At 39.3% G+C, this 13,848-nt stretch overlaps 1 protein-coding gene across 1 annotated transcript in view; it reads right to left on the bottom strand.

The window, feature by feature from the left end:
• LOC124606885 (translocator protein-like) overlaps positions 1-13,848 on the bottom strand; it is a 34,114-nt gene that overhangs the window by 944 nt on the left and 19,322 nt on the right. The gene's annotated exons all lie outside the window — the stretch shown is intronic.

The following is a 13,848-nucleotide window of genomic DNA, read 5'->3' as shown; positions in this document are numbered from 1 at the left end:
ATGACTAGTTTTAGCATTTTTACACAACAAGTTTTGTCATCTCAAGGGTAAGTAAAGACATAAGCCAACAAAAAAAATGTAAGGACTTTTGTATTTCTAAACGTGTAAGTAGAAATCTTAAGTATCAGCATAAACATCTTTTGTAATGAACTGTTTTTAGATGGAGAAAACAAGCCAAATGATATATATGTTTCAGTAAGATCACTGGTGTTATTTTATTTCAATAAAACAAAATGCATTTGGAGACAAAAATATGCATTTTGTTACAGTCGCAAGACGTATTTAAAATACTTCACCGATTTCACAAATAACCTCAGAAAAAAAGTGGGCAGCGAAGAGTTGTGTAAACCAACACTATAGGTGACTGCCAATAAAACGTTACTTCTACTATGTTCGTTATTGTCGGTTATTACCCTCTGTGTTATGTCTATTATTTTACAGGTATTGTGTGGTTTTTCTTTCAAGAAATACGTGAGTACATAGCATAAAAACTGACAGCGACTACCACTGTTTTCTTCTTATCATCCATTCTTTCTAATGTGTAAACTACTTTCAAAGTGCCAAAATGTACTAGAATAAATAAAATGTCTATAAAATGCCACACTGTGCAATGTACTTGCAATGAGCCAGTCACAATTCCTGAAATTCATCGTCCACGGCCCCGGCCCGCCGAGAAGCACAACACTCCTTGGTACATGGATAAACCGCAAAATCCACTGTATTACACTGCACACAAACAGAGCTGACCTGCAGGCAGATCAGTGAGACTAAATCTGATTGGCAGGGCTCAGCACATTAGTGGGAAATGATGGGCTTCAGATCAGCAGGCCCGATCCGTTAGAGATACTCCCAGAATTAGCCTGCGGTTTTGGTCTGTCATGGAAGTTCACTTGTGTGGCCAGGCATTCACATGCCTCAGACACCATGTTGATGAGATGAGACTGCAGTGATCAATCCAAGCAACAGACGACCTGTGTGAATACTCCGAGAATCAATACTGATGAGGATAGGTAGCAACTCACCATAAATATGATTGCTGAGCTGCAGACATCATCATCATCATCATCATCATCATCATCATCATTTAAGACTGATTACGCCTTTCAGCGTTCAGTCTGGAGCATAGCCCCCCCTTATACAGTTCCTCCATGATCCCCTATTCAGTGCTAACATTGGTGCCTCTTCTGATGTTAAACCTATTACTTCAAAATCATTCTTAACCGAATCCAGGTACCTTCTCCTCAGTCTGCCCCGACTCCTCCTACCCTCTACTGCTGAATCCATGAGTCTCTTGGGTAACCTTGCTTCTCCCATGCGTGTAACATGACCCCATCATCGAAGCCTGTTCGCCCTGACTGCTACATCTATAGAGTTCATTCCCAGTTTTTCTTTGATTTCCTCATTGTGGACACCCTCCTGCCATTGTTCCCATCTACTAGTACCTGCAATCATCCTAGCTACTTTCATATCCGTAACCTCAACCTCGTTGATAAGGTAACCCGAATCCACCCAGCTTTCGCTCCCATACAACAAAGTTGGTCGAAAGATTGAACGGTGCACAGAGAACTTAGTCTTGGTATTGACTTCCTTCTTGCAGAAGAGAGTAGATCGTAGCTGAGCGCTCACTGCATTAGCTTTGCTACACCTCGCTTCCAGTTCTTTCACTATGTTGCCATCCTGTGAGAATATGCATCCTAAGTACTTGAAACCGTCCACCTGTTCTAACTTTGTTCCTCCTATTTGGCACTCAATCCGTTTATATTTCTTTCCCACTGACATTACTTTCGTTTTGGAGATGCTAATCTTCATACCATAGTCCTTACATTTCTGATCTAGCTCTGAAATATTACTTTACAAACTTTCAATCGAATCTGCCATCACAACTAAGTCATCCGCATATGCAAGAATGCTTATTTTGTGTTCACATATCTTAATCTCACCCAGCCAGTCTATTGTTTTCAACATATGATCCATAAATAATATGAACAACAGTGGAGACAGGTTGCAGCCTTGTCTTACCCCGGAAACTACTCTGAACCATGAACTCAATTTACCGTCAACTCTAACTGCTGCCTGACTATCCATGTACAGACCTTTAATTGCCTGCAAAAGTTTGCCTCCTATTCCATAATCTTGTAGAACAGACAATAACTTCCTCCTAGGAACCCGGTCATATGCCTTTTCTAGATCTATAAAGCATAGATACAATTCCCTGTTCCACTCATAACACTTCTCCATTATTTGCCGTAAGCTAAAGATCTGGTCCTGACAACCTCTAAGAGGCCTAAAGCCACACTGATTTTCATCCAATTGGTCCTCAACTAATACTCGCACTTTCCTTTCAACAATACCTGAGAAGATTTTACCCACAACACTGATTAAAGAGATACCTCTGTAGTTGTTACAATCTTTTCTGTTTCCATGTTTAAAGATTGGTGTGATTACTGCTTTTGTCCAGTCTGATGGAACCTGTCCCAACTCCCAGGCCATTTCAATTATCCTGTGTAGCTATTTAAGACCTGACATTCCACTGTATTTGATGAGTTCCGACTTAATTTCATCCACCCCAGCCGCTTTATTGCACTGCAATCTATTGACCATTTTTTCCACTTCCTCAAATGTGATCCTATTTCCATCATCATTCCTATCCCATTCTACCTCAAAATCTGAAACATTACTGATCGCATTTTCACCTACATTGAGCAACTCTTCAAAATATTCCCTCCATCTGCCCAAGGCATCCACAGGATTCACCAGCAGTTTCCCTGACCTGTCCAAAATACTTGTCATTTCCTTCTTACCTCCCTTTCGAAGACTGCTAATTACACTCCAGAATGGTTTTCCAGCAGCTTGACCATAGTCTCCAATCTGTTTCCAAAGTCTTCCCATGATTTCTTCTTGGATGCTGCAATTATCTGTTTGGCTTTGTTTCTTTCTTCAACATAACTTTCTCTTTCTACCTGGGTTCTGGTATGTAGCCATTTTTGATACGCCTTCTTTTTCCTTTTACAGGCTGCCTTGACTGTATCATTCCACCAAGCTGTTTGCTTCATCCTACTTTTACACACTACTGTTCCAAGACATTCTTTAGCCACTTCTAGTACTGTGTCCCTGTACCTTGTCCATTCCTTTTCCAATGACTGTAATTGATTACACTCAACTAACTGGTACCTTTCTGAGATCGCTGTTATGTACTTGTGCCTGATTTCCTTATCCTGAAGTTTCTCCACTCTTATCCTCCTACATATGGACCTGACCACCTGCACTTTTGGCCTCACAATCCCCATTTCACTGCAGATTAAATAATGATCAGTGTCATCAAAGAATCCCCTGTATACATGTGTGTCCCTCACAGCCTTCCTGAATTTCTGATCTGCTATTATATAGTCAATGACAGATCTGGTTCCCCTGCCTTCCCAAGTATACCGGTGAATGTTCTTATGTTTAAAAAAGTAGTTTGTGATTACTAAGCCCATACTGGCACAGAAATCGAAGAGTTGTTTCCCGTTCCTGTTGGCCTCCACATCCTCTCCAAATTTACCCATAACCTTTTCATACCCTTCTGTTCGATTTCCAATCCTGGCGTTAACATCACCCATGAGCAGAACACTGTCCTTGTCCTTTACTCTAACAACTACATCACTGAGTGCCTCATAAAAACTATCCATCTTATCTTGATCTGTCCCTTCACAATGCGAATATACTGACACAATCCTAATTTTCTTGCTAGACACTGTCAAACCTATCCACATCAGTCGTTCGTTTACATACCTTATTGCAACTACGCTGGGTTCCATTTCTTTCCTGACGTAAGGCTCTACACCCCATTGTGCTATTCCTGCTTTGACTCCTGACAGGTAGACCTTGTATTCTCCCACTTCCTCTTCTTTCTCACCCCTTACCTGAATGTCACTAACAGCTAAAACGTCCAGCCCCATCTTACTTGCAGCCTCTGCCAGCTCTACCTTCTTCCCAGAGTAACCCCCACTGATATTAATAGCTCCCCATCTCATTATCATTTGTTTGCTAAGTCGTATCTTAGGAGTCCCTGGTTTGTCAGTTAGAGGTGGGACTCCGTCACCTCCAAAGGTCCGAGGCATTTTGCTCTGATTGTTGCCAGCATCATATTTAAAGTACCAGGGAAGCAGGTTGCTAGCCTTACTTGCCCCGAGTCCCATTGGGTTTTACCCCTAACGGCTGAGGGACTAACCGGTGGATTTGGTAGTCTTTGCTGTATGAGCACAAAGGTGACAACGACTCAGAATATGTCCGAGATGCCCAACCTTATTCCAAAGTAACTGGTATCCTGACTGTCGGGACCACTGCAGACAGGCACATAGAAAAGAATCACAGTTTTTGGCCATAGCTTTTGTCAGAAAATGAGAGCACACACACATTCACACAATCACTCAGACACAACTCCAGCATTCATGACTGCCGTCTCTGGCCACTGCATCAACGGTCTCAGAATCAGAGACTAGCAAACCACTTCTCTCACCTTTCTGCCTCGCATCGGCAGCTGCTAGGCTAACGGCAAGAAGTGGTGGCAGCACTGACTGCAAGCTGAGGTGACTGGTAGAAAGGGAAGATGCAGTAAGAATGAGGGAGTAGGGAAACGGCACACATACTCAGCTGCGCCCAGTGATGATGCATGACATCTCAGTGAACAAATGATTTCATTTACTGATACAAAAATGAGATTCTTCCAGTATTTCTTTCAAATTTCCCTGGCACACTTTAATTTCCCTGCTATTCCCCAATTTCCAGAACCCTGGCTACAAAACATTCAGCACATACCTCATACTTCTGGACCCTGGTGTATGTCCTTGTTCATTCTTTACTGAGACAAAGCCTAAAAACACCTATACATCTACAATTTTGTTACGTTATGTAACTATAGATTATTTTTTAATTAAATTTAACCTGTTAGCTGACATACTTTTAATCAAACAATTAAACACAGTGCAATCTGCAGAAGCAAATTTATTTGGGAAATTTACATAACAATTATAAAAACACTATTTGAATAACTACAGTCAACACTATGATCCAATTAATTTAATCAGAGACTTTTGCAGAGAATATATAACTCTTCTTGGGTTTCCTGTCTGGCTCAGTTGTTGGTTTTGTCTGAATTTTCTGTCTTCAGAGTTTTCACTTCTTGTCACTGGGGCTAAGTGCGCATGAGAGCATATTTGTAAATGCTCATACACAGTTTAACTAAAGTTGAATTAAATAGAAATTATATAACTAACAGTGGCATAACAACAACGGATATGCAATGGAAGTTACAAAAAGAGAAATTATGAAAGAAAATATAAAAGAATACCAAGCCGAAACAAAACTACATCATCAGCTAATTACAACTGCTGCCGTGTTCTTGAGTCTGAAGACTGGTCTGATGCATCTCTCCACACTGGTCTATCATGAACATGCATTCTTATCTCTGCATAACTACTGCAACCCACATCTATTTGAACCTGTTTACTGTATTCTAGCTTTGGTCTCACTAGACTTTATGGCCCACACATCCTTCCACCAGACTATGGATCCTTTGATGCTTCAGGATGCACCATACCAGGCTATCCGTTTCTTCAAGCTGTCCCATAAATTTCTTTTTTCTCAAATTAAGTCCAGTATCACCTCATTATTTGTTCGATATACCCATATAATCTCCAGCATTCTTCTTTAGCACCACGTTTCAAAAGCTGCTTTCCTCCTCTTGTTTGAACAAAACTTCATTCATGTTTTACTTCCCGACAAGGATACACTCAATATGAATGACTTCAGGAAAGACTTCTTAACACTTTAATTAACATTTGATGTTACCAAATTTCTCTCTTTCAGAAACACTTCTATTGCTACTGCCAGTCTATATTCTACATCCTCTCTACTTTTGGCTATTGTCAATTAATTTGCTGCTCAAATGGCTGAACTCATCCACTACTTTTAGTGTTTCCTAATCTAACTGAGGAGCATTTTTTCAAAGCTCAATATAAGCAAAAAATTTCAAAATTGTATCAGACAGGGTAATGGAATAATGTTGACATTTTACATCAACCCCTGATCCAATTTTAGCAAAAGTCTACTATTGAAGTGTGTATGAACAATCCAAATCACGAGATTTTTAGCAAAACATGATATATGCATTCTTAGAGCTACAGCAAAAGTCGACAGATGCAATATAAGTACTCTCTAGTGCCTTTGCTCTATTTCCACAGCAAGCAATTAACAATAATGGAGAATGCAGGCTGCTTTAAGTGATGTTACTCGTTGCCGCTATGATATTTACTGGTGGGAATAGAGTTGTAGCCAGACTTCATTGTTGTAGAAATACCTGCAGTTTACTTTTAAAGAAGTATTCACTTGATGCTCCTGTGTACATCTACAAAGAAGTATTGCAAGCCGAAGCAGAATGTATGATGATTCTTGTGATTCTGAAAACGGTATACAGTTCAAAGAATGTTCTGATGGAAGAAAATTCCAATTCAAGAAGAGATTGCATTGACCTAAAAAACAAAGCAAAAAGTGTTAGAAGGAACCTATCATTAAATGCAATCATGGACTTGAGGTTTCACCTTTAGAAGCTAAATGAATAAAAGAATGCAAAGCTGCTGAGCTCCGCAACGAAGATATTTCCCATTTTCATCATGACATGACATTATTACATAAAATCGATCAATACAAGTTTATGTTAATATTTCTTCACCTCAGCACAGAGTAAGACAGAGATTTTGGAACCAGATTGCATAGTGTAAGGCATTTCCAAGGGCAGATTTGTTGGCTATGAAATTTAGATTGGGACTGAAGACATTGCAGAAAGGTAGGAAATTAAGGAGATGGGACCTGGATAAGTTGAAAGAGCCAGAGGTTATTAAGAGTTTCAGAGGGAGCATTAGGCAACAGATGACTAGAACAGGGGAAAGGAATACAGTAGAAGATGAATGGGTAGCTTTAAGAGACAAAATAGTGAAGGCAGCAGAGGTTCAAATAGGTAAAAAGACAAGGCCTCGTAGAAATACTTGGGTAATGCACGAGATATTGAATATAATTCATGAAAGGAGAAAATATAAAAAATGCGGTAAATAAAGCAAGTGTAAGGAAATAAAAATGTCTAAAAAATGAGATTAACAGGAAATGGACAATAGCTAAGCAGGAATGGATGGAGAACAAATGTAAGGATTTACAGGTATATATAACTAGGGGAAAGATAGAAACAGTCTACAGGAAAATTAAGGAGGCTTTTGGAGAAAAAATAATTGTATGAATATCAAGAGCACAGTGGAAATCTAGCCCTAAGCAAAGAAGGGAAAGCTGAAAGGTGGAATGAGTACATAGAGAACCTACACAGGGGAGATGTATTTGAGGGCTGTATTATAGAATTATTATCTTCCCTGCATAATGCAGTCTCCATTTTATGCACAAAAAATGGCTTCCTCTCATGTTAAATCAGTGTCCGGAGGTAAAATAGTCCCCAATTTGGATCTCCGGGGGGGAATTAATGGAGTAGGAATGATTATGACAAAGGAATTGGCTAAATGTGTGGAATATGTAGACTACGCAAATGACCGGGTTATTGGTGTAAGGCTGAAAGGAGCACAAAAAGATTTACTGATTGTCCAGGTGTATATGCCAACTTCAGAACATGATGACCAAATTGTAGAGGAAACGTACAATGTAATAGAGAGAATAATGGACAAAAATAAAAAATGCTGCAAAATAGTAATGGGAGACTGGAACGCCATTGTGGGAGAAGGGAAAGAGGGAAACATAGTAGGCAGTCATGGTCTTGGAAAGAGAAATGACAGAGGTGAATGGTTAATTGACTTCTGCAGGGAAAGGCAGCTGATAGCGGCAAACACATGGTTCAAGAACCATAAGAGGAGGCTCTACACTTGGAAATCACCAGGGGATAAATATAGAAACCAAATCGATTTTATACTGGTAGAAGAAAGATACAGGAATGGAATCAAGAAGGTGCACACATTACCAGGTGCAGATATTAATAGTGACCACAACTTACTTATGGCAGAAACAGAAATAAGAATGAAAAAACTGAAAAAGGCGACAATGGTGAAGAAGTGGGTTCTAGAGAAGATAAGGTCCAACAAAGAACAAATTACAGAAATGCTGTCTCGGGACTTTCTAAACACATTACGAGACAAAGAAGCACCTGACAATGCCAACGAGTACTGGAATATGCTGAAAGAAGGAATCATTAAAGAAGGACAGCAAAATATAGGATATGTAAAAGGGAAGAGGTCAAAAAAACCATGGGTCACACAAGAAATGATTTCCAAGATGGAGGAGAGAAGAAAATTGAAAAACAAGAACACTGAAGATGCAAGAAAGATATACCGAAGGTTAAATAACGAACTGCGAAGAGAAACAGAGCAGGCTAGGAAAAAATGGCTAAAAGAGGAATGTGATGAAATTGAAGAACTAGACAGGAAGGGAAGATACGACTTACTATACAACAGAGTAAAGACTATGACATGGGAGACGAAGAGGTAGTGTACAGAGATCGTGACGATGTCCTCCAGAGATGGGAAGAATATATAAAAGAGCTATATGATACAAATAGCAAACCAGAAACTCTGGAACTTGAATCACACAACAGTGTAAGTGATGAAGAGAAAGGACTGACCATCATAATGGAAGAAGTAAAGTCTGCCATTGCTGCAATGAAAAATGGCAAAGCAGTAGGTACAGATACAATACCGGGAGAAATACTAAAATGCTTGAACCACAATGGAATAAGAGAAATATTGAGGTTATGTAATAAAATGTATGACAGTGGTGAATGGCCTGAGGACTTTTTGACAACAGTAATGATTCCATTACCGAAAAAACAAGGAAACAAGAAATGCAGCGAGCACAGGACAATCAGCCTCATTTCACATGCAGCCAAAGTGATGTTAAGAATAATTAATAAAAGACTTGAGAAAGTAATAGAGGAGAATCTCGGCGAGGAGCAGTTTGGCTTTAGACGGAATATGGGCACCAGAGATGCAATAGGGCTCCTACGAATCTTGGGAGAAAGGTTTATTGAAAAAGGAAGAGACCTATATATGCGCTTCATCGATTTAGAAAAGGCATTTGACAATGTGGTTTGGGACAAGCTGGCGACTATTATGAGGGAAAAGAGAGTGGACTGGAAAACCAGAAGACTTATAAACTCACTGTACCTCAATCAAAAAGTTTCAGTTAAAGTGAGAGGAGAAAGTACAAACTGGATCAGACTAGGGAAAGGAGTAAGACAAGGATGCTGTTTATCACCTACTCTTTTCAACCTGTACTTGGAAAATATGATTGACCAATGCTCATTAGATGACAAAGGAGTAGAAATTGGAGGAAGAAGAGTAGGGTGCTTGAGATTTGCTGATGACATGGTCCTTCTAGCCACAGGGGAAAAAGAATTACAGGATTTGGTGGACACCATTGCAACTAACGGAAAAAAATATGGAATGAAAATTAAAACAAATAAAACAAAAGTATTGGCAATAGGAGGAAATAAGGAAATAAAAATTGTGCTGAATGGAGAAACACTAGAACAGGTGCAAAATTTTAAGTATCTTGGAAGCAGGATAGACACCGACTGGAAGTGCACCACAGAAATTAAAACAAGGATAGCAATGGCAAAAGAGGCGTTTTATAAGAAAAGGAGAATCTTCTGCAGCGGTCTGGATAGAGAACTCAGAAAGAGACTCATAAAATGTCTTGTATGGAGTGTTCTTCTATATGGCGCTGAAACATGGACTATGAGGAAAAAAGACAGAGAAAGGCTGGAGGCTTTTGAGATCTGGACATGGCGGAAGATGGAAAGAATAAGTTGGATGGACAGAGTAAAAAATGAAGAGGTACTGAGAAGAGTGGGAGAGAAAAGACAGTTACTAGATGTAATAAAGAGAAGAAAAAGAAATTGGATTGGGCATATATTAAGAAAGAATGACGGACTGATAAAAACAGTTTTAGAAGGTTATGTAGAAGGGAAAAGGAAGCGAGGAAGGAAGAGATTCCAGATACTGGATGACATGATGGACCGTACAACATACAGCAGCCTTAAGAAGGAAGCAATGGATCGCAGAAAATGGAGAGGCAAAGGACCTGCTAATATAGCAGATAAATGATGATGATGATTATAGAAACGGAAGAGGACATAGATGAACATGATATGGGAGATATGATACTGTGAGAAGAATTTGACAGAGCACTGAAAGACCTAAGAGAAAACATGGCCCCCGGAGTAAACAACATTCTGTTAGAACTATTGATAGCCTTGAGAAAGCAAGACATGAAAACTTTTTCACGTGGTGAGCAAGATTCATGAAACAGGTGAAATACCCTCAGGCTTCAGAAAGAATATAATTCTAATTCCAAAGAAGACAGATGCTGACCGGTGTGAATCTTACCAAACTATTACTTTAATAAGTAATGGTTGCAAAATACAGTGTGTACGTTAAGTCCAGGAACACTTTAAATTCTTTATTGCACAAGAACTAAACACTTTGCAGATGTCATACATATTGCATTTTGAAGCGAAGCACTGGAAGCCCCCCCCCCCCCCCCCCAAACATTCGATATTCAAACCATGAGTGACCCGGCACAGGTCAATGCGGTGATCTAATTTTTGCCATACTCGTCCCAGCACAGCATCGTCAACTGTGGCAGTCTCTTCCTGTATTCTCCCCCGGAGCTCTGCTACATCACGTGGTAGAGATGGTACATACGCCAGATCTTTAATGTGTCCCCACAGAAAAATGTCACATGAAGTGAGATCTGGTGTTTTTGTCGAACTCCAACACACAGAAAGCTCGCTCTGCACCTGAACTTGCCATGTTTGCAACTAGCATTGACTATCAGCAAACTACCAAACTATGCTGTGGTGGTATACATGAAAAAACTTTCATGGCTTCTCTTCGAAATGACATATGTATCACATCTATACAATGTTTGGTTCTTGTGCAATAAATAATTGAAAGTGTTCTCGGACTTTATGTACACCCTGTACTAACACAAATTCTTTACAGAAGAAGAATGGAAAAACTGGTAGAAGCCAACCTTGGGGAAGAACAGTTTGAATTCCAGGAAACTGTAGGAGCAAGCAAGGCAATACTGACCGTACGACTTATCATACAAAATAGGTTAAGAAAAGGCAAACCTATGTTTATAGTATTTGTAGACTTGGAGAAAACTTTTGACAATGTTGACTAGAATAATCTCTTTGAAATGCTGAGGGTAGCAGGGTAAAATACAGTGAGCAAAAAGACTACTTCCAACTTGTACACAAAACAGGTGGCAGTTATAAGAGTCAAGGAGCATGAAAGGGAAGCTGTAGTTGAAAAGGGAATGAGACATGGCTGTGACCTATCCCTTATGTTATTCAATATGTACACTTAACAAGCAGTAAAGGAAACCAAAGAAAAATTTGGAGTAGAAATTAAAGCTCAGGGAGAAGAAATAAAAACTTTGAGGTTTGCCGATGACATTGTAATTCTGTCAGACAGCAAGGGACTTGGACGAGCATTTCAACAGAATGGACATTGTCTTGAAAAGATGATGGCACATGAATATCACCCAAATTAAAACAGGAATAATCAAACACAGCTGAATTAAATCAGGTGAAGCTGAGGGAATTAAATTCAGTAGGATGTAGGTTGCAGTAGCCACTGGGGGATGAAGAGCCCTGTACAGGACAGTGTAGCTTGGAGAGCTACATCAAAACAGCCTTTGGACTGAAGACCACAACAACAACAGCACAGAATTGTGGAAAACCAGAATGCAAAAAGGAAGAAACAGTGATGAAGTATATCACTAGAAAAAGGAATGGTAAACTAGTGCCTGTTTGTGCTGCCACTTTCCAAGGAGTACTTGGCATGTCAAAGGATAGGTTATCCGATCTAGCACACAGATTCCATGAAGGAAGAAGGTTGCCAAAGGAAAGGAGAGGAGGCAACAGAACAGGAATGGGCCACAAGGAGGTAGCTGTTGCCATTAGGAATGATAAAAATAAATTAATAAGTGTAGAGAGAGGCACCATGGAATGAGGAAGTCTATGAGAGGTTATTTGCCATCAGATCTCAGATTTCATAGCCAATAAAATGTTCAAGACATTCTGTGAAAGAAGAAAAAACTTAGGACTGAAACAATGGTCCTTATCAAAATACAAGCATATATTTTACAAACATTTCAATCTATCATTCAGGATATCTCATAGCGATACCTGCTCCACTTATAAGGTTGGTTTAATGGGAATAAGAGCAGAAGCCGGTCAGCAAAAGAATGAACTACAAACTAAACACACATTACATAAATTTCATGCAAAGTGGGCTTGATATAATGAAGGAAGATAATCCAACTGTCATTAAAATTTGCTTTGACATACAGCAAAACCAGTCTATTCCAAAACTGTCAGTCAGTGACATTTTCTATGCTAGACAGATATGGTTATCCAAATTGTGCACTATGACCCACACTAAGGAGCAATAAAACGAAAGCAGCATTTTTTACACCTGGTAAGAGACAGAATCTTCAAGAGGATGCAATCAAGTTGTTTGGCTTTGCTGGATTTTCTTTCCAACTTAGGAAAAAAACACCCACAATCAAATTATTCCAAGATTCTTTCAGCAGCCAAAATACGAACAGTTGTATGATGGTGATTCTTACAGTATTCTTGGAAACGAGCACGAAATTCGATGATATTCCCCATGCCTTCCCTGTTGTATCTTGCACACCAGGTGGAATGATTTTGTGATGGGTAGCTCTCCCAAGGATTTCAATAATTCTGCAGGAATGTCATCTACCCCAAAGGCCTAGTCTTGAATTGTCAAGTAGAGCTCTGTCAGATTCTACTCACGGTATCATACCTACTGTCTCATCTTCTTCTACTTCCTGTTCTCTTCGTATAATATTAGCTTCAAGTATGTTACCCTCACACAGACATCCATATACTGCTTCCACCTTTCAGCCTTTCCTTCTTTGTTTAGTGTGGGCATGACATTTATGCTTTTAATATTCATCCACATGACAGCTATGCTTTTAATATTCATCCAACTGTTTCTCTTTTCTTCAAAGGTGTGTTCAGTTTTCCTAGAGGCATTGTGTAACTCTCCCATAGTCATGAATGCTTTTTTAGTCTTGTTTTTGTCATCCTGCTTCGACATTTTGCATTATCTGTCAATCTAATTTTTTAGACAGCTGTAATCCCTTTGGTCTGTTTAATTTTCTGCATTTTTATATTTTTCTTCTTGCATCAATTGGTTTCATTACTTCAAGCCATCCATTTATCTTCTATTGTCTTCCTTAGTCTTGTTTCAATCAATGGCTGATTAAAACTCCCTTCAAAACTTTCGATTTATTTTATTCCCTCTCCTTAATGTCCTACCTTTCTGCAATTTATTCAGTTTTAATCTGCAGTTCACAATCAACAATTTATGATCAGCATCCACATTTGGCCCTGGAAATGTTACGTAGTTTGAAAAAAGTATCAAAATCTCCATTGCCATTATGTAATCTATTTGAAACTTTCTGGTGTCTCCAGGTCACTTCCATGTATACAGCTGTCTCTTATGATTATAAACCAAGTATTAGCAATGATCTATTTACACCAAGCACAAAACTCTACCATGTGGGTTTCCTTTCCACTTCATTGCCTCTCCTGCAGTCAAGGCTCTCAAATTATTTTCCCCTCTTGGTCTTTTCCTACTGTTCAATTCCAGCCCCTCATCCCAATAAAATTTTTGTTTCTATTAATGGTCTGACTTATTTCTTTGACCTCAGCATACGTTCTTTCAATTTCCTCATCTGCAGAGCTAGCAGAAATGTACATTTGTATGAATGTAGTTAGTG

This window comes from Schistocerca americana, chromosome 3, assembly GCF_021461395.2.
Source record: "Schistocerca americana isolate TAMUIC-IGC-003095 chromosome 3, iqSchAmer2.1, whole genome shotgun sequence".
In the NCBI taxonomy this organism is placed as follows: Eukaryota; Metazoa; Arthropoda; class Insecta; order Orthoptera; family Acrididae; genus Schistocerca; species Schistocerca americana.
This window is presented reverse-complemented; position numbering and strand designations above follow the sequence as displayed.